At 38.2% G+C, this 21439-nt stretch overlaps 1 protein-coding gene across 7 annotated transcripts in view; it reads left to right on the forward strand.

The window, feature by feature from the left end:
• The window catches only part of LOC134212005 (protein split ends), a 417127-nt gene that overhangs the window by 100086 nt on the left and 295602 nt on the right, over positions 1-21439 (forward strand). The gene's annotated exons all lie outside the window — the stretch shown is intronic.

A 21439-nucleotide genomic window follows, 5' to 3' on the forward strand; every position in this document is an offset into this window, starting at 1 on the left:
TCCCCTAGGCTTGTCCAGGCAATACTTCAGTGCGAAGGTTGCCGCTGTCTAGGTCAATGACGCCGAATGACTTTCGGCCAAACGACAGGTAGGGTTATATGGCCGAAAGCCACAAAGCCTAAAGGTGTTTGGTCCAATATATCATTTGGCCAAACAAACTATTAGGCCAAAACCCATCTGGCTGACAATTTTATTTTATTTAGCCCAAATGAACATACGGCTGAAAATGTCGTTCGGCTGACTGGCCATTTGGCCGAAATGGCCGATTGGCAGAAATGCCATTTGGCCAAACGGTGGATATTTTTGATCATATTACACGTTCAGTAATCATCATTTGGCCGTTCCGCCAAACAGCCATTTCGGCCAAACTACTTTTTCGACCTTATAACCTATTCAGCCAAACGATTAATTCAGCTAAACGACGTGTTAGGGTCCTTTTTCGACCATATTACCAATTCGACCATATTACCAAAATTCTGACAAACGCCGCCACCGCTGATTTTCGGACTCGCACACTCATCTAGGAAAGTGCAGAATTTTTTTTTTGCGAAGATTACAAATAATTTTCTATATGTACAGAATAATAGCAGAATAATAGCAGCGGAGACAGTTTTTCTTTCAAAATGCCCCGATGATTGATTTGGCTCAAATTTTGGCAGTGGACTACAAATGAATAATTTGTTTGAGAAACTGCCTATATCTATTTTACACAGTTTCGAGAAAACATCAAAAACCTATTTTTTAACAAGATGGCACCGAATCTTTCGATTTTTTCGATACAGATTAATAGTTTTAGCACACACTGGGGCACTTCCAGTGCAAAAACTGTAATCAGTAGGGGAAACTGGACACACATGATCCCCACTTTTTGTTTAGGATATTTCTCGATGTAACATGCATAGATTTGCACGCTTTTTGATGGACTTGATAAAGAATTTAATTAGTTATTCAAAAACGTCATTGGAAGTAATAATTTGTTCATGAAAGTTACCAAAAAATCGATTTTGCCGAGAGATAGAAAATTTGGTATTTTCAAAACTTGCGGGAGACTTGATCCCCATATAGGGGGAAATTGATCCCTTCATGAGCTGAACATGTTTAGGTTCTTCCAAGTCTAATGAAAGGTCAAATTGGTCTATTCTCAAATCCTAACAATTATTCATAGTCTGTCGTAATAGCAGTCGTGCGAAAATGAAATATTGTTGGTATAAAGCAAGGCAAGTATTTTGGTGCTCGAATAGAGTAATAGTGACAGATAGAATGTCGGCTATAGCAACAAAGTTGGCATGGTGATGATGATTTATCTGCAAACCATTCACTCCACTGAAAGACAGTGGTCATATCATGACAACCATGATGTTCCCAAGAGGATCTCTTCTGAAAATTGGCCACACTGCAAATGCCATGGCCAATGGTAAATATCCCTGAGTGCCTGTTTTGGGACCCACGAAAAAAGTCTGTGATACATCGAGATCGGCAGACTACTACCAATACCAAAACCGTGATCATACCAGGATGCTGACTTCATACATCAATATGGCCCTGTCACTCATCCTTTAAACATCATATTTTCTGTAGTGCGTCTTATTACTACACAAATGCGATTTCTCTTAAACGACTGACCAAAAGTTGTTGAATGAGCCTATTATTAAAAATTCTTTAGGAAGATTTACAAGTAAATGGTGATTATAGGCAAACTTGCCCTAGTTGCAACGGAAAGAATTGAATACTAGAACGAACAATACTGATTTTAAGCCCAGTGATTTGTTGAGTATTTTCAAAGCTTAATTTATACTCGTTTTCATTGAAAATAATGTTGAAATGCATTTGATAAAACTAATCAAAACTAAGTATGTTCAACTACACTTTGTTCTGGTTAATGAAATAAGGCTATTGAGACATACAAATTGTGCGTGTATTGCCTGATTGAGAAAAATTCAAGAGAAATAGAAATTATTTATACTGTTTAACTAGAAAAGAATTTTAACAGATCAATTTAGTTACATACAATACAATAACATGCGATGGTATACAAGAAACGCCTTAATATATGCAATATCGGGATCAAGTGTGTCCAAACTGTGGGGGATCAAATGTGTCCATGTTGAGTATTTATCTTATTTCGTTTATTGTATTAAATTGAAATAAGCAATAGTTAATACAATGAATTTATTCAATTCTACAATAATAAAACTTTGTCCAGTAAAAAATTGACACGTTTTGGTTGGACACATTCAAAGTTATTAAACTTTTCTCCTTTGAAGAAAAAAAGGATTGAGAATGCTTAAATAATAAAACCTCTCTAAAACCCATATACATAAAGTAACTAATATCAAATGTTACTCAGATTCAATAATCCATCTAACGGATCCTTTTGCACATATCAGTGGTATAAAAATGTGATTAGTTTTCGAGAAAACAGGGGGGGATCATGTGTCCCCGGGGATCACGTGTGTCCAGTTTCCCCTACTCAATAATTGCTCTTCAAAGTGCGTGGACATATGTAGTTTCTCAAACAAACGAAAACAATTTCATACATTCCAGAACATTTTTTTCAGTTTATTTTTTCCAGAATACGTATTCTTGTACAAGGATTCAGAATATATAAAAATCTCATTTTGGCCAAAAATGCAGTTTCTCAAACAAACGGTTCAAATATGTTGAAGTTTTCATATGTTTAGTACCGTCGTCGGGGGTGACAATGGGCCAAATGGGGGTGAGAATGGGTCACTGTTTCAACTACTTTGACTGCTTGTAAAATAGATTGAATGTATCTAAGGGCAAGAAGACTAAAACATAAGAGACCTTTTTAAACGATTTTGCTCTACGACCTCCAGACTGCCGGTGAGAGCGATGACCCATTCTCACCCATACCCATTGTCACCCCCGATGCATCGATGCACACCGCGATGGCGGTATCATTTTTTTCTAACTACTCGTTAAAAAATTACAAAAAAGTTCAAATTATTATTAGCTTCCCTTTCAAATTAAAAATAATTTCTCGAGAAAATTTCAAAGAATGGTTAATAAAAACTTAAAACAATTTCTCTTGGAAAATCCGAAAATAATATTCCAAACGAATATTTTAAGGAACGTTTATTATATTTTTCCGGCGAAATAAAAAGTTAATGTTTTGAAAATATCACGAAAAAAAATATCATTTAAAAACGAACGCAATGGAAAAATTATCACGCCGCCACCGATATAATGGCTTTCGAAGTGACGCCATAAAAGCCGCTGCTACCAACCAAAACTATGACCGAAGCTATTTCTTCTCCGAAAGTGTACATCGACAAGGACAGATGGTGATCACCTCCAAGAAACAGAAAACTAAATCGACCTTCTTCATCTTATTGATATTACATCTCCCACTGGGACATTGCCGCCTTACAGCTTGGGGCTCATGAGCAGACAATGTAATCCACCAAACACTTTGTATCGGTGGTAATGACATCGAGGTGGTTGAAGAATTCGTGCACTTAGGCTCACTGGTGACCTCTGATAACGATACCAGCAGAGTAATTCGTAGACGCATCGTGTCAGGAAATCGCAAGATCCTCCGATCGAATAGAATTCGCCGCCGCCGTGCCTGACTATCTACAAAATGCTTATTAGACCAGTGGTTCTCTAACGATACGAGACCTGGGACGATGTTCTTGGAAGACCAAAGTGCACTTGGCGTTTTTCGAAATCGGCGTGTAGCCAGAATGTCGGACAGTAACCCGGTGAAAATGGTTCTCGGAAATGAACCGACGGGCACAATAATGCGAGGTGCATAGCGAGGAAAGTGCGGACCCTGCGCAGACTGTGTGATTGGCGACATGCAACCATGTACCGAGCTGAATGGAGACGACTTTTATGCACTGCACAGGCCACTCCGGCCTTAGTTTGTGAAAGTTTCTGCTACTTTACTATTACGGAACATCGAACTTGTGCTGGGTGGTGAAAAACAGTAGCCCCCACGCGGAAGCTGTCAGAAGTCCACCTTGACGTAAGTCTAACATGACCATTTTGTATGAATTGAGATTGTGGTCGTTACCCCTTTTTATTTTGCTCATTTTATACTCGCTCCGAGATTCTGGAGATGCAGTATTAAGTGAGTATATTTCCGTTTCCTCGCATGACCTCATTTCGATTGACGTCAAAGGCAACAGTCTTCGAGATGAGATCAATCCACAAGACAACAATCTCCACTTGCATCGTTGCAGAGAGAAAAAATCGGCCCTGTTGACGAATATTTGCCCACATTTCCACACATAAAAGGGACCCACCTCGCAGGACCACGGTAACCAGCTCCAAGAAGAAATAACTTCGCTGCGTTAATGACTTATAATTTTGCGCGTGCCTGTTTCCAGTCAGAACGGAAAACCGAAACCGCCATTCAACGTGACGGGGGACGACATGGGCGCGAAATATGGAACACACGAGCCTCACGACGATGGAACCTTGCCGCGGTGCTACGGGGAGTCGTCTCCGTCCGTCGTAATCGGGCGGCCATGTGAGTGCTGCCGACTTTCTTCCCTAATTGGCTTTATAGTTTGTCGTGTTCAACGTCGGGCGGCCATTTGTTATTCAACACAATTTCCAGAGGTTTGTTCTCGAGAGGTTGATCGGAATTAGAGGCAGTATGTGCTCGGCACGTAAAAGGGTACACACAATTGGATAATAAAAGTCGCTAAATTGGACCCGAGCGTGCAGGAACGTGTTGATGTGCGGTTATAAATAGGTGGCCCAAATTGGGATCAATACAAAAAATCGCCACTCGGTGATTAATGAGTAATTGTGTTAAGAAGGAGACGAATACTTTTCTGGAAATCAAACGAGTTGAAACCTTGGAAACACTAAGTTCTGAAACTTCGTTGACAGCATCTTCTTTTTTCCAACAAATTGTTGTCTGTTACTAAAAGTCTGCTGTCTAAACATATATGCATATAAATCAAGTTAATTCAGTTACCAACGAATACGGATGCGGACACACTTTCGGATAAAGAATAGGAATATCTGCACTCTGCAATTTGGTCGATTTATTGTTATGGATTCAGTTTACACAATGTACGAAAGGAACGTACACACTAAAATTTTATCTGAATTTCCAGTTTCATCCGGACGTAAAATTTAAGGCACATATCATCACCGAAAACTTATGCACCCTTCGCAGACCTAAATTATATGACGAAACAAACGACCGATAACGTAGATAGTTACCTTCATCGGACGGAAAGGCAGCAGTAATAAACTTTTCAAAGATAAGGTACCACGTTTGCTGCCTGTTGGCAATTTCGTAAAATTACTTCTGAATGTGACGACTACCAGCACAGCCCTTCCACCAGCCGCCTAGTCATCATTTATCGCGGAGTCATTGGTTGGTTTGGTGTCCAACGGATAAGCGGTTTCCCCTTCTCTAATAACCCTTATCTGAGACCACATTGGCGAGAACACATTTTACGACCGGTACAGGGACAGCAGTTAAAGAAATCCTTCCCCATCCGAACCGTTGGTTGGAGGGGGCAACTGTTTCCGACATTAAGCTTCCGCTGGCTTCTGGTGGTGATTGACAAACCACCTAGCGCTGGAAGACAAAGATCTTCTCCGTTGGTCAAATAAGGCCACACATGGGAAGACGAGCCACCCATTGCAGCCCCACCGGCGGCGTGGTCCGGAAGGGTTTTTCCTAATTTTTATGGCCCTGTTTGGTGGTCGTAAAAATCAGGCCTCCGGGAGTTTTTGGTTGGCTCCCTACTGCTGCAAATGATGTCATTTACGAAATGGGCTGCTCCGCGGGTGAATTTAATGGGCCCTCCACCAGTTCGGTTGCTTTCCGATTTATGATCTTTTTGTTTTCTTTCCATCTAATAGATGTAGAGTACGAAATACTGGTCCTTGTCTGTACGAGCAGACAACCAAGACAATATTGTATGAACATTATCTAAAGAAAGTGTTATGATTGATCAAAAATTTAACAATTCTCGCTTAACTTTTCAAAAGGCCCTAAGTAACATTTTTCATGAATTAATTTGAGTACTGCAATGATTGCGCTATTCAAATTAGTTCATGATAAAAATGTTCCTTAGGACCTTTTGAAAAGTTAAACGAGAATTGTCTTTTCCACTACACCATCGAAGTAAGAATAACGTCAGGTGTGGATCGTTTGAAGATGAATCTCGAATCAGTCAAAAATGACCTGATTTTTCAAACATTGAAAGTTGATTGTATACATTTTCAATCCAGATACTATCGATATCATCCGCAAAGCCCAAAAGCATATGCGATCAACTCTTCTAATTGTTTTCTTAAGCGCTATAGTGAACAGTAAATTCGAGAGAACATAGCCCTGCCTTAAGGATGTAGAAGTCTCACCCGCAACCCTTGCACTTGATGTCGATCTGTCCAACTTTCATTGAGTCAGCCGTAGAGTCAGAAAATCATGTTATAGCTAAATATGCCACAATCCATGGCGTTTCACTGAATCATACATTGTTTTGAAATCCCGATGATTTATCTGCAAATTGTACTCCCAAAATTTATCGAGGATTTGTTTCAAGGTATTTTTTTCATTATTAATTTTATATACATAAAAATGAGTTTCTGTCTGTCTGACCCTTATAGACTCGGAAACTACTGAGTTTTTGGGGCCGGGAAGGTTCTTATGATGGTTTGAAACTCCTTCCCTCTTTGAAAAGGGGGGCTCCCATACAAATGAAACACCATTTTCTTCATAACTCGAGAATTAATCAAGGAATGAATCACATACAGTGGTTGGTTTCCTACCCGCCACTGCCGTATCCAAGCGCTAACGTATATGTAAAAATAGCCCGCATGAATTAACCACCTGAAGTTTGTATGGCGAAAGACATCTAACGCAGGTTTTCTCAACAGCAGGAGCTTATCACAAAAATCTATTTGGTACCAGTTATGTAGGAAGGTGTTTGCTATTACGCCTACCAAATATGTTTTTGAATAAGGTGATTATTTTCGAGATAATAAACTTTAGATGCCTTTCGCCATACTGATTTCCGAAAGTTAACTCCTAGTGTGCTGCTCAAAGTAGGCGATTCATTGGAATCAAATCTGGCATGTGGAGGTTTTGGAAGAGAAGATATGTGGCTGTGGTGGTTCGAAACCCCTCCCCCTTCTGGAAAGGGGGCCGCCCATACAAATGAAACAAAAATTTCGGCATAGCTCGAGAACTAATCAGAGAATAAATCAATTTTAGGTGAAACGAAGTTCGTCGGGTCTGCTAGTTTAGAATAAAAAAATTAAAGTTTGAAATTTTTAAACAAATTAGAGATTTGAAAATTAAAAAAAAAATCAAAAACAAAAATAATAATTTTTAACGTTTTGAAGTTAACAATTTTAAAAGTTTTAAAATTGTACAATCAAACATTCTAGAATTAAAATTAAAAAAAAATCTAAATTTAAAATTTTAATCTAAAAAAAAATTAAATTAGGAAAACTGGAATTTTTTAAAATTAAATTTGAAATTTTAAAATTCAGATTATTTTTTTTTTAATTTAAATCCTATTAATATCAAAATTGTTAAATGTTTAGGAACAAAATTTAAAACTTCAATGGCTTAAAAATAAAAATGTCAATATGTACTAAACAACTTACGAATGCAAGAAAATCAAAAATTCAAAAAAATGAGGTTTCAAAACTCACCTCATATCAGCTTAGAGAATAAAAATTTCAAAATTCATATAAAATTTGGAAGAATTTTTCAACTTAAATTTTGAAATTGATAAATAATTATTAGGAATAAAAAATTCAAAACTTTGAAAATTGGGGAGCTTTAAAATAAAAAAAATCAAATTCAAAAGATTTCAAAATTTTTAAATTTCACCAAGAAAATTTTTATAAATTTAAAACTTCAAAGTTTAGGGATTTTAGGAATTTGAAAATAAAAAAAAATACCACAATTAATTGCTTATTATTCTGCAACTCGGCCGTATGAAAATCATTTTTTGCCTTTTCTCGTACAACAAAGTTGTCCCGAAGGCTATATGATTGCTAAAAAAAACTTTTGATAGAAAGCCCAGAGATCCATAGTGTTATATACCGATCTCCTCTGCTCGACGAACTGAGGTGATGTCTGTATGTGTGTATGTACGTGTGTAAGTGTGTATGTATGTGTTTGTGTGCAAATTTTGTAACTTAGCATTATCCGATTTACTCGCAACAAGCATTCGACGGGGAATACGGTTCCATTGTTTGCTATTCAAAATTGGCTCGATCGAACATTGCATTTCGGAATTATTGAAAAAATCATCGTTTTTTTTCAAAAAATCATCGTTTTTACCATTTTTTTTCGAAAATGGTGGTAATGCATTTTATCAATGCAAAAACATGCGAAATGATCGAGAAATGCGATCTATTCCCCTTTTTGACTTTTCTAATGTGATTTTCTCAATATGTTTTATAATGCACGAGAAAGGCATCATCACTGCTAGGTGAATTAATCTGTATTTTTTTTTTGGTAAATATCTTGACTGCGCATATGCCCGGCTTATGTTTCGAAGTGGTCGAATTGATATGAAATTTGCGAAAAAGAATCCACGTGTCTTATAGGGACTCGAACCCTCTATCTCCTACTCTCTAGATAGGCGTGATAACCCCTTCATAACAAGTCCACTTGAAGGTCACGTTTGCAAAAAACCCATCAGAATCCGAGTACCAACCTCCTCTGCGGTTAGCTCTTTTCTTGCAAATTGAGTTTCATTCGGATGCTTCATTTGTCCAATTGCAAATGCAAAAAAAAATAAAATCTTAAGTATTTACCATTCCAAAGTTTTAAAATTTTAAAACTCAAAAGTATAAAAGTATAAACATTTTGAATTTTAAGAATTAAAATTAAAAAATAAATTTGAAATTGAAAAAAAATTAAATAAAAATAAATTGAAGAAAAAACGCTTTTTGAAATATTTTAAATATGAAAATTGAGAGTTTCTAAACGTAAAGTTTTCAAATAATGTACAATTATTTAAAAATGGAGTTTTCAAAAATTTAGGGATCTAAAACTTTAAAACGATTTAAAATGATAATAACTAAAAAAAATCAAAACTTAATGATTATAAAAATTTTAAGTTAACGAACTTAATTTTTAAATCTCCATTTATTTCGAAAAATCAAAACATGAAAATTAGGGATTTAAAAACCATCAAATTTAAAAATTTAATAAATTAAAACATCTTAAATCCGAAAATAGCTCAGTTAAAAGTCTTAAAATAGAAAAAAAATAAATTAAAATTCTGAAAAAATAAAAATAAAATTCTGAGAAAATAAAAATAAAATTAGGATGCATTAATTAATAAAGCTTTTAAATTTAAAATCATATTCTAACATTTTAAAATTTAAAAAATAGAGATATCTAAAACTTTGGAAAGTGCGGAAAATTCTGAAAAATAAAATTCTGAAAAATAAAAATAAAATTCTGAAAAATCAAAATAAAATTCTGAAAAAAATAGGCTGCATTAATTAATAAAGCTTTTGAATTTAAAATCTTGTTCTAAAATTTTAAAATTTTAAAAATAGAGAGATCTAAAACTTTGGAAATTGCGGAAGATATCAAAATTAAAAATTCGAAAGCTTGAAATTTAAAAATGCAATAACTTAATTGTCAAAATCTAGAGATTGGAGACTTTAAAATTTAAAATTGCAGAGACTGATTTTTTTTTTAAATTCTGAAATTTATTGTCCTAATTAAATTTTCAAACGTTATAAATTTTAGGAATTTCAAATTTCAATATCCTAAAATACTGTAGTTTCAAAATTTAATTGGAATGTTTTACTTTTAATTTATATTTTTTATTTTCAATTTAAATATTGTTTTTGAATTTTTTTATTATCTTGAATTTATTTTTTAATTTTTAATTATGGTTTCAATTTATAATTTTTAGTTTTCTAATCTCTATCTTTAATGTATTTTTTTAAATTTATATTTTTAGTTTACAGTTTACATATTATTATCCAAGTTTCATTCAATTGTTTGCCTTTCTCGTATACAAAGTATACGTAAAGGCTATAGAATCACTCCAAGCCGAACTTTTGATAGAAAGCTCGGAGACCCATATTGTTATATTCCAATCGACTCAGCTCGACGAATTGAGGTGATATCTGTATGTGTGTATGTAGGTGTGTGTACAAAAATGTGAGACACACTTTTTGGTACTTAGCATTATCCGATTTGCTCGCAGCAAGTTGCAATCGACGTGGATTGCGGTCTAGTTGTTTCCTATTGAAAATCGGTCATTGCGTTCCAAATTTATTTAAAAAAAAACATTGTTTTTGGCCAAGGGTCCTCTCTTGTGAAAAAAAATTTAAAAACGAAATATTTTTTTTTTCAAACAGCAATGCATTCAAATGACCGCAAATGGATATGAATTGATGGAATAAGTAAAATCTATCCTCCTAAAGTGCTATTTCGAACTCCCTTTTTTTTCTAAATTTTATTATTGCGCAAGAAAGGCATCACCGTGGCGCTAGGTGGATTAAGTCGGGTTTTTAATGTTTCAAAAATTGTCTCTGATACTATGTCTCAAAAATGTTAACATATCAATGCTCAATGGTACCAATCGGCAAATTACCTTCCTGTCACTTTGTGGCCCCCGCAAAATATTTTGTTGGATGATTTAACTTTGAACTTTTTGTTATGGAACATGTTGAAACAGCCCTGCTAATGGGTGCACTACTGTGTGGGTATTTTGAACCTGGAATATGATCTTCTCCAGAAAGCCGTTCCAAAGTTATTTCTTCCGACAGCTCAGTTTTGTTCAATGTAGATTTAAACAACAGATAGATCGTTCGATGTAAAAGTTTTTTTCAAAAGTGGCCATTTTATTGACCATATTTTCTCTTGACTGTATGTAGTTATAGCCGGAGCGTTTTGTAGGACTTGTCTTTGTGTATTCAACAACCAAAATCGTATTAAAAATGCAACAATTCTAATTGTCGGATAAAATGATTATTGATATCTAATCAACTGGTTCAGTTGTTACTTTGTGTACAAAACAACTTAAAGAATCGCGAGTTACCATTTCCTTAATTAACGTTCGGAACTTGTTTGCTTGATGGACTGGAATAGATTATTAGGGGAAGGTGGGTAGACTTGATCCCCGGGGAGACTTGATCACCCCCTGTTTTAGCGAGAACTAAAGTAGTTTTGTTCTAGCGTGTTTTTTAGTATAGATCCTCTAAACAAATGACCTTTATGTGGTGAGTTATTTTTTGGATTGACAACCTTATTTATTCTGCAGGGCGGTTTGTATGTTTTGACCTTCCCAAAGATTGTTTTATTGGACACGTAAAATTTGAACAACTTTTCATAACAATGACCAAATGCTTTCGTTTTTTCACAGCACAAAGCCATAAATATGCTTAATGATCTGTACTGATGAAAATGTCATCATTCCATAAAAGTTTTAGGATATTTGGATTTGAAGTTATTGCCTCAATATGGGGACACTTGATCCCCCATTAGTCACTCATACAAAAATTTGTCGAAAAAATTCAAGAAAATATAATTCTGCATGCAAGCTTCTAATTTTTTGTAGATTTGATAGATTTGATGAAGTATTGGCAGGAAAAATATTTATTGCATAGATATCATAAAAAGGGGATCAAGTCTCCCCAAATTTTAAATTTGCATGTGCTGTTGAATTCAACAACAAAAATCGTTCATGTATACGCACAGCAATTCGAAAATTCTGCGTATTTTGAAGAAAAAATATTTTTAAAATCTGAGAGCACCTTTCTAATTTTATCAAAGCAAGTTCTTGGAGAGGGATCAATTTCCCCCGAATATTTAAAAAGTCGATTTTTGACAGCACTCCAAAAAATCGATTGTGTTTCAATAACAACAATAATTTAAGGACTGTCATACATCAGTAAAGTTAAGTACTATATGTCTCAGAGAGTCTGTGTGGAAATCGCGTATGTTTATTTATTTTTGGCTGTGATACATCGGAAATCAGAAAAGGGGATCAAGTCTACACAGTCTCCCCTATATTATACAATTTTTTTCTTCATAATTATGTCAGTCTGCGCGTTACCAGCGCTAACCAAGACTGTTTGGATTCAACATTCCATCTTACTGATGTGAGTGAATCCAACCGTATGGATGAGTACTCTGCGAATATCGAATCTATTCGATTGGAAGAACTTCAGCCAACGAACGTAATGCTGACTCGGCATCACAGTCAGCACTAGAGAAACTCTCGGGTCCACTTGAGCCTCGAATGTGGATTTTCATTTTGCACTCGGTTTTCGACTGAAAAGCTTCAAAAACTTTTATTTATCAGTTTCTACTCCCAGACCCACGTTGCCCGATCCACTTCAGATTAATTAATATATTTTCCCATTTCTCTATTTTTTTGTTTCTAGGTAAGCCAGTTTTATGCATCATATCTATCAGAGCCGGTAGGGGGACGACGATGCGATTGTGTGCTGCTTGCATTTTGTCTGTTTTTTTTTTGTTTCAACTGGGCGTACAACTGAATCCGGATCCCACCATCGTTATCGTCGGCAAACAAACAAACAACCCAACCAACCAACAGTGGATACACAAAAAAAGTTCGATCAGTTTGTAAGTCAATATTTCATTTGGTGGGATACGGGAACCTTGCTAGCTGGGATTTGGTTCTATGTAGGTTTTTTAACGAGTTCTCCACATTCATTTATCTATTTTCCACACATGCACTTCAATTAGGGATCCCAAACGATGTTTGCTTTTAATTATTTTGATTTCGCTTACCGGGAGGTGTATCCATTCATCCATGTTGCAGTTGTTGTTGTTGTTGCCGCTGCTGCTGATGGAAATGTGTGTGCAAATATATGTGATGGTACTCTTGTTTGCACGGTGGGATGATTAATTGAATTTGTTTACTTGTCCTACACATTGTCACAATGTATAAAATTACGGGTAGCAAATTTATGCAGAAATTCAACAAGAATCTAGTTAACAGCACAAAGTGGATAATTTTGTTTTTGTCAACAATACTGAATATGAATATTTTTAGAAAAATAATTAATGGGAACCAACCAGATAACCAATCTGAGAAAACATTTTATCTCCATTGGAATTATAACGAAATCGTCGTTGATGGTTCTAAAGAATACAAATACAAGACAACCATTCCACGTAATTTATGAACCTTATTTTCTTTTTTGTCTACAAAGGATTGTCAAAAAAATTATCTTTGGGTTTATTTACAAATGATAAGAAACACAAAAATATCAAAATCTTTCGCAAATCATTCTGTTTTATATTTGACCTTTGTCTGATCAATCATTGTGTAAAGTACAAGATCAGCAGAAAGCACGCTTGTTTTACTCAACACAGGTAACTTGGCATGAGTGATTCAAAACCATGCGATTCCCGGGGGATAAAAAATAACTACCGTCGTGCGGGGCTTCTTTTGATTCCGGGGGCTACTTTGGATTTTAGATTTTTTGAAAAAAATAAACGGAAAAAATAACAAATTTGAAACAGAAAGTTGCCATCCAACTATCAACAATACACTTGATTGGTGATAATGATAATTTTATTGTAATTTTCGTTGTAATTTTTGTTTCAAAATGTCCAAAGTAGTCCCTGATTTGTCAAAAGAAGCCCCGCACGACGGTAATATTCACTTTTTTTTCAGGAGGTTTGGAATTTGGTTCTGGATATCTCGGGGTAAATAACATATTGTACTCTCGCAAACGTAATAGTAACTTCTATGTTTGGGTTCTAAAAAAATTAACGCCCATAGTTTAGACAAAGTTCATTGTACGTTTACACAATTACCATGGTTTTTGGCACATTGGAATGCAAAATCATTATCCCTATGGCTCATACCGATTTTTCGCTGCTTGTTATAACCACATCTACCAAAGCTTATTCAAGTAAAAAAACTTATCCGCCAACGGTATAAAAGAAGTCAATGACTTCTCGCAATTCAAACCAAAATCAGGAAGCAAATAATCAAAAAGAAGAACGTCTTTGTTGCGTCTTTCTCTCTGCTCCGAACATCTATCAATCTATCAGACAGGAATCGGAAAGCTTTCCACACGATTTCAGCTGAAAATTTACACCACCCTCCGAGAAAGCGGTTTCAGTCTATTCTTCTTCGTAGAAATTACCTCACCTTGCGCATCGGTGGATCGTTCTCTTCTTTCTTTTCTTTCCGCATAAGATTCCCGAGAATGAGTTCTCGGCGCGATTCCTAATATTAAACCGTATCGAAGGCAAGCCCACTTCCACCACCTACACACGATCACGACGAGTGCATTGCATACCACACCGACCGCACTGCAGAGAAAGCTCGAAACTTCCCGCGAAGCACATGTAAATTGCGCGCCGGGTTTGGAATTTATTGCGCTCCAATTCAATGAATAACCCGTTACTGTACCGGGGCGGCGGGGTAGGTACCTGTGCGATACGGCGAATGTGTTAAGTTTTTGCGTTCTTCAAAGCCCAACACCATGGAGCGTTGATGTTCTGCTTTGTACAGTTTTGTCAGACACAGACTGAATAGTTTGGTGAACGGCAAAAGGTGCACAAAGCGTGCTCTGGAGAGTGTTGTAGTTCTACGAGGCGAGGAGGCTCCGGTTGCATTGCGGGATATTTGTTTAACATTGCGCATTAGCACATATTTAGTCGACGTGATGTCAATTGAGATTCGATTCCCGGAAATAGAAATCCGCTTTGTGGGCTATTAAACTGGGAAAATGTTTGAAAATTGAAACCGGAAAACGGTTTAGTCAATGTTCGTTTTAACAATTCGCGATTACTCCGATTTATATTTTTTTCAAACCCAAAATTAAAAGATTTTTCTAAAGCTTTTTTATTAACGTTCTTGCGACGAAACTGCTAAACGTGGGTTTAGCTTTTAATTGGTTTCTAAAATTTGCCTAAAAGAGATCACGTGTCCCGCTGAGAACCGAACCAACAATCTCCTACCCTCATAATTAAAATCCCTTCAATACGCTTGAGCTTCAGTACGTTTGTAGGGCCCCCTTTAGCCGTGCGGTAAGATAGGCGGCTACAAAGCAAGACCACGCTGAGGGTGGCTGGGTTCGATTCCCGATGCCGGTCTAGACAATTTTCGGATTAGAAATTGTCTCGACTTCCTTGGGCATAAAAGTATCATCGTGTTAGCCTCATGATATACGAATGCAGAAATGGTAACTCGGCTTAGAAACTTCGCAGTTAATAACTGGAGAAGTGCTAAACCTAGGTCTTCGTTCCGATTCGCGAATTAAAATCAAATTAAACTTAAAAGTGACAGTTCGGAAACTATGAAATCCCCCACTCATAAGAATGGCTGGTGCTAACCAGCAAGACCAACAAAATATCTATCAAAAATGAAGCAACATCTGTCAAAAGTAATCTTGCTCTACTATTTTTGACCTGTCATTTTTAAGTTCAATTTGAGTTTAATTCACGAATCGGACCAAAGCCTGCAAGGCGGCTCTGTTTCAGTGTGATGATGGATGATGAATTTCTCGGAAGAATTCCTGGATGAACGTCCGGAGGAATTCACGGAAGAACATCCGAAGGAACTTTTAGAGGAATTCCCGGAGGATTGCTGAAGAATTCCCGGAGGAACTTCTGGAGGACTTCCCGGATGAAACTCCGGAAGACCTTTTGAAGGAACTGCCGGAGAAATTCCCGGAGGAACTTTCGGAGGAATTACCGGAGGAACTTTCGGAGGATTTCCCGGAGGAACTTTCGTAGGAATGCACGGAGGAACTTTCGGAAGAATGCCCGGAGGGGTTTCCGGAGGAATTCCAGGAAGAATTTCTGGAGAAACTTCCAAAGGAATTCTCGGAGGAACTTCTGGAGGAATTCCCAGAGGAGATTCCTGAGGAATTCCCGAAGGAACTTTCGGAGAAATTCTTGAAGCAACTTCCAAAGGAATTCCCGGAGCAAGTTCCGATGGAATTTTCGGAGCAACTTCGGGAGGAATTCCCATAGGAACTTCTGTAGGAACCTCCTCAAGAATTCCGGAGGAACTTCTGGAGAAACTTCCGGGGGAATTTTCGGAGGAACTTCTGAAGCGATTTCTGGAGGAACATTTGGAGTTATTCCTGGAAGAATTCCTGTAAGAATTTTTGGGAGAAATATCCGGAGGAATTCCCATATGAACTTCCGGAGGAATTCCCAGATGAACTTCCAGAGAAATTCTCGGAACAATTTCGGGAGGCACCGAAAGAATTTCTGGAGGAATTCCCGGAGGAACATTCGGAAGAATTCCCGGAGGAATCCGAAGGAATTCCCAGAGGAACTTCCGGAGGAATTCCCGGAGGAACTTCCGGAGGAATTCCCGGAGGAACTTCCGGAGGAATTCCCGGAGGAACTTCCGGAGGAATTCCCGGAGGAATTCCCGGAGGAACTTCCGGAGGAATTCCCGGAGGAACTTCCGGAGGAATTCCCGGAGGAACTTCCGGAGGAATTCCCGGAGGAACTTCCGGAGGAACTTCCGGAGGAATTCCCGGAGGAACTTCCGGAGGAACTTCCGGAGGAATTCCCGGAGGAACTTCCGGAGGAATTCCCGGAGGAACTTCCGGAGGAATTCCCGGAGGAACTTCCGGAGGAATTCCCGGAGGAACTTCCGGAGGAATTCCCGGAGGAACTTCCGGAGGAATTCCCATAGGAACTTTCGGAGGAATACCCAGAGGAACTTCCGGAGGAATTCCCAGAGGAACTTCCGGAGGAATTCCCAGAGAAACTTCCGGAGGAACTCCCAGAGGAACTTCCGGAGGAATTCCTGGAGGAGCTTTCGGAGAAATTCCAGGAAGAACTTTCGGAGAAATTCCCGGAGGAACTTTCGGAGAAATTCCCGGGGGAATTTCCGTAGTAATTCGAGAAGGAACTTCAGGAGTAATTCCCGGAGGAACTACCGGAGAAATTCCCGGAGTAATTCCCGCAGGAACTACCGTAGAAATTCCCGGAGGAATTTCCTGAGGAATTCCCCGAGAAACTTCCGGAGAAATTCCCGGAGGTACTTGCGGAGGAACTTTCGGAGGAATTCCCGGAGGAACTTTCGGAGGAATTGCCGGAGGAACTTTTGAAGGAATTGCTAGAGGAACTTCCGAAGGAATTGCCGGAGGAACTTCCGAAGGAATTGCCGGAGGAACTTCCGAAGGAATTCCCGGAGGAACTTCCGAAGGAATTGCCGGAGGAACTTCCGAAGGAATTGCCGGAGGAACTTCCGAAGGAATTCCCGGAGGAACTTCCGAAGGAATTCCCGAAGGAACTTCCGGAGGAACTTTTGGAGGAATTCCAGGAGGTACTTCCGGGGGAATTCCCGTAGGAACTTCAGGAGGAATTCCGCGGGAAATTCCGGAGGAACTTCCGTAGGAATTCTCGGAGGAACTTCCATAGGAAATCTCGGAGGAATTTCCGTAGGAATTCTCGGAGGAACTTCCGGAGAAATTCCCTGAGGAACTTCCGGAGAAATTCCCGGAGGAACTTCCGGAGAAATTCCTGGAGGAGCTTCCCGGGGAGCAATTTCAAAAAAGTTTCGGTAAAATTGACGAATTTTCTGAAGAATTACTCGTGGCGATTCTGAAGCATTTCCCGAGTAAATTTCAAAATAATTCGCAAGGAAATTCTGAAGCATTTGAATCTTTTTTGAACCTTTGAATTCCTGACAAAACGAACTTGGTCTTCTATGATTTAACACCGACCATTTAAATGCAAAAATAATTTACGCAAGAATATTTAAGCTCAATTTATCTGGCTGGATGTTTTCCAAGTAATGGTCCTCGAGAAATAGTTGAGTGAGATCATCTATGCATTACTATGCAACCCAGTTCCGTTATGAGATCCAGTAAGATTCATGTAAGTAAGCACCGCTTTTTAAGCAAGCGTAGGTGATGAAATCACCCCTAAGGATGGACTTCCATAAATAAGCATGTGATCTTGAGGGAATTTACCCACTGAAACCAGTATTTATTCCATAGTTTTTCAATCTACATACGACATTTTTAATAAGTTTATTACCTTACCATCACATTAAAGATACTTTTATCGAAGATTCAAATCGACAAATTAGACATGATTCACTGAAGTAGAAAATCAAAGTCGTCTGAAACCGATTCAGCATCTCTTTATTGCTTTGGTTGCCTTAGCCATCATCGTCGTCAAACGACCCAAGGATGACCAATCAACATCCGTCCGTTCCGAGCCCGAGAGATCTGCTGTGGTAGAGAGTGCGTGATTGTCACAAACCATCGCCGCTATAATTAGTTCCGCAAACAAACTAGGATTGCAGAAGCAACCGTTGGTACACTCTGTTTTATCTATCTATCTTCTAAGTGGTCCCTGGCGGTGAACCATCGCACATCGGTTTCGCGTGTGTCACACATTCCGAGTAATCGCGTCCGAGGGGAATTGCTCTGCACGCGATTCTTGGAATAGCGCAAAAAACAACAACATTAAACAAGTGATGAACAAGCAAAACAACTCGACAGGCCATGGGTACCACTTCTCCGCTACCGCTGCTGGCTACTTTGCTATCATACCACGAAATAATTGTGGCAGCTGAGGCAGGAGGACGCAACATTGTTGTTGCTCGGCAATGACTGATTGCAAACAAAAAATACGAAATCGAAAACGGAGCCAACCGACCAACAACCGGAGGGCAGCAGCAGCATGTTTTCTTACTGCAAGTCATGTTTGTCAATCAACCGGAGGAAATTGAATTCCTATACAGAAGTCGGTTTGAGGCTGGCGCGCCTTCAAAGGCAGAGGGAAATCGCCAAGGAAGTATGCTCTTCCTTATTATTGAAATGGAACAAAAGGCAGCAGAGCAGATATTGCTAACAAAAGAGGTGCAACACCCCGAAGTCAGAGTTGAACTGTTGGGCACTGCCTTCAATTATCTGGGTTTTCACCAGCAGTGCCTTTTGCTGGTCCCTGAGGCGCTGATGATGATGCAAAACTGCAGATGCGAAATCGGCAGCAGAATTAACTTCCCACGTAGGAAGTTATAATTACAAATATAGAAAACGGTGAGTGGAAACTTTAAATAAATATGTAAATTACATAAATTTCGTGAACGTATCAATGCTTCGTATATTAAAAACGAATTTGCGTTACTATAGTCCAATATGTTATTTGATTGCAATGTTTTCTCAACTTTATTTTAAATTTTGAGACATATTCCAATTTTGTTTAGCGTATTCAAATTAAACGTTGCGTTGGACAGATACGTTCCAACTTGATGATGAGACCAGAAACAGACAAAAAAATACGTGTACAATATCATTGTAATGTTGCTTCCAGCAATATATTACAAAGCGGTACTTAGTACAGCAAGTAGATTTCTTTGCTTCAATCTATTTTATTTTCAAATTTCTGTAAAATACATTCATTTTCTTTTTGAGCCTATGCCACTGTGCCACTGAGCTACAATCAAATGGCCCGGATTCAATATAAAAGTAGATGAAAATATGGCTTAGCCTTCGAAAGATTGTTTTTTATTCAATCTAGAAATAGTTTGACAGATATTATGATAGTTAATACAAATATAAAAGTGGCATCGCGTGACCTCTCTTCATATCTGTTCAAATAAAATGATCAGAGTCGATTAAGCTAATCAAAATCTACTTATTCCATGCAAATAAGCATAAATTTCGTAAATTTGAATTGAGGGTTAAGGAGTCGCCACTGAAATATAGTAATTTTAATACCTTGTAGATAAAAAGTCGTAAAAATAAAGTTTACCCATTCTAAACAAACCAACAACAAGAATTTGGATGCTGTTCTCTCGTATTGTTCTAAGCCTAACAAACTGTTTCGACCAAATAAGCTATTTGTGGTAAAGTAATACCCAATTAAAAACTTTTCGACAAAAAAGTATGATAGGTTCTCAAACTTTGTAGCCAAAAGCGACATCCAACTGGCAGTAATCACGGCTGTCTTCGCGGAACTCTTCGAGCGATCAACCACACAGCCCACCAAACAAACAAAACGGCAGTTTCCTTCGCGTTCAGTCAGTCGGTTCAGTATCAGATCAGTACCTACCTCTGCTCAGCTCAGCCAGCAGAGCAATGTATCGAGCGCCGACGAGTGCGACGTTGCCGTGTTTCCCATCGCACACCGCTACACAACACAACAACGGCCCTCGGCTCACTGATTCGCATACGATGGTGTGCTGCTACGTGCGCCCCTCTTGTTGATGATGTGTGCGGCAGGGCAGGAGGAGGAGAGGACGGAAGAAAACCGACTTTGCTCATATACGACGGACCAGCCAGTCTCGGGTGGCATCTCGCTCGCACCAACGCTCGAAACGTCCCGTCCCGTTTCCGCCAACGCAAAAACGGAGCAAAACTCTGAAAAGTGCTGTTTTTTTCCTGGCTGCGAGCAGCAACGCAGAAACCCAGTTAACAACAACACATTGAACCAACATTGCAATGCGCCGCAATCGGATGTCGTCGTCGTTGCTCCAAAAAAAACCTCTTCGAGTCGAGTCAGCAAAAATGTTGTCAGCGTGAATCGGAGAGCCGCGTTTTCCGTAATCTACATGAGGTATCTATCTGTTTGCAAGGCAGACTGTCCCAGAAATAGGAATGTAAATAATTCTTTAAAAATTATATCTTTTATAGATAAGGATATTTAGTGAACAATTTATCTCGAAATATTTTTTAATTTTTTTTCGAACGCGTTCAAGTTTATAAAGGAAATTCAACAGTTTAATCAAAATCTATGGGATGCGCTGTTTGTTTAGCATTACAGGCTGCAGTTAAGTTTAGGGAATTTCCAAATTTGCTTATTTTTTCGACTTTCCCAATTACATAATTTGTGCTGGTTAGCCACATGTTATACAAATAATAAATCGTAACTCTATCAGCTCGGAAACAGTGCGAATTATATATTTCTGTTTTGAACTATCTTCTCTGAATCCCGAAGATATGTCCATTAAGGATCTCCGAAGAATCACTGTTCTTAGTTGTTCTATAAAGTTCAGATTGTTTCTCCGAATTCATTGAATCAAATATGCTGGAAAATAAAACAAGCTTGAAATTCCCGAACACATTTTGCTCATGTCCTACAAAGTAGGGACAGTCTAATCTATAATGTGTAATCACTAGACCCATCCGCAAGTTACCGATGGCTGTTGACGGGCGTTCCACAGCAACATGTGCGTAGTTCCGTTAGGAAAGGAGTATGTTGTCCATTGGCAGTAATAGGTACTGATAACGTTCCCAGAATGGTAAACATATGGGCCGCCTGCGCCTACCTTCGAACAAACACGCCACATTTTACAACTGCAACAGTTATCTCCCGATGAAATAATGAAACCCAAAAAAAACCTTCGAGGAAGGTTGGGAAATTTAGGAACGTTAACCAAATTTAATGCGCTGTTGTAAACAACGGCACGGATCGGATGGCGGGAAACGTATGTTTTCATCCCTATTTTTACGGCTGACTGTTTGTTGTGTATTTTTGGCCAAT

The sequence above is a fragment of the Armigeres subalbatus genome, chromosome 2, assembly GCF_024139115.2.
Source record: "Armigeres subalbatus isolate Guangzhou_Male chromosome 2, GZ_Asu_2, whole genome shotgun sequence".
Taxonomy (NCBI): Eukaryota; Metazoa; Arthropoda; class Insecta; order Diptera; family Culicidae; genus Armigeres; species Armigeres subalbatus.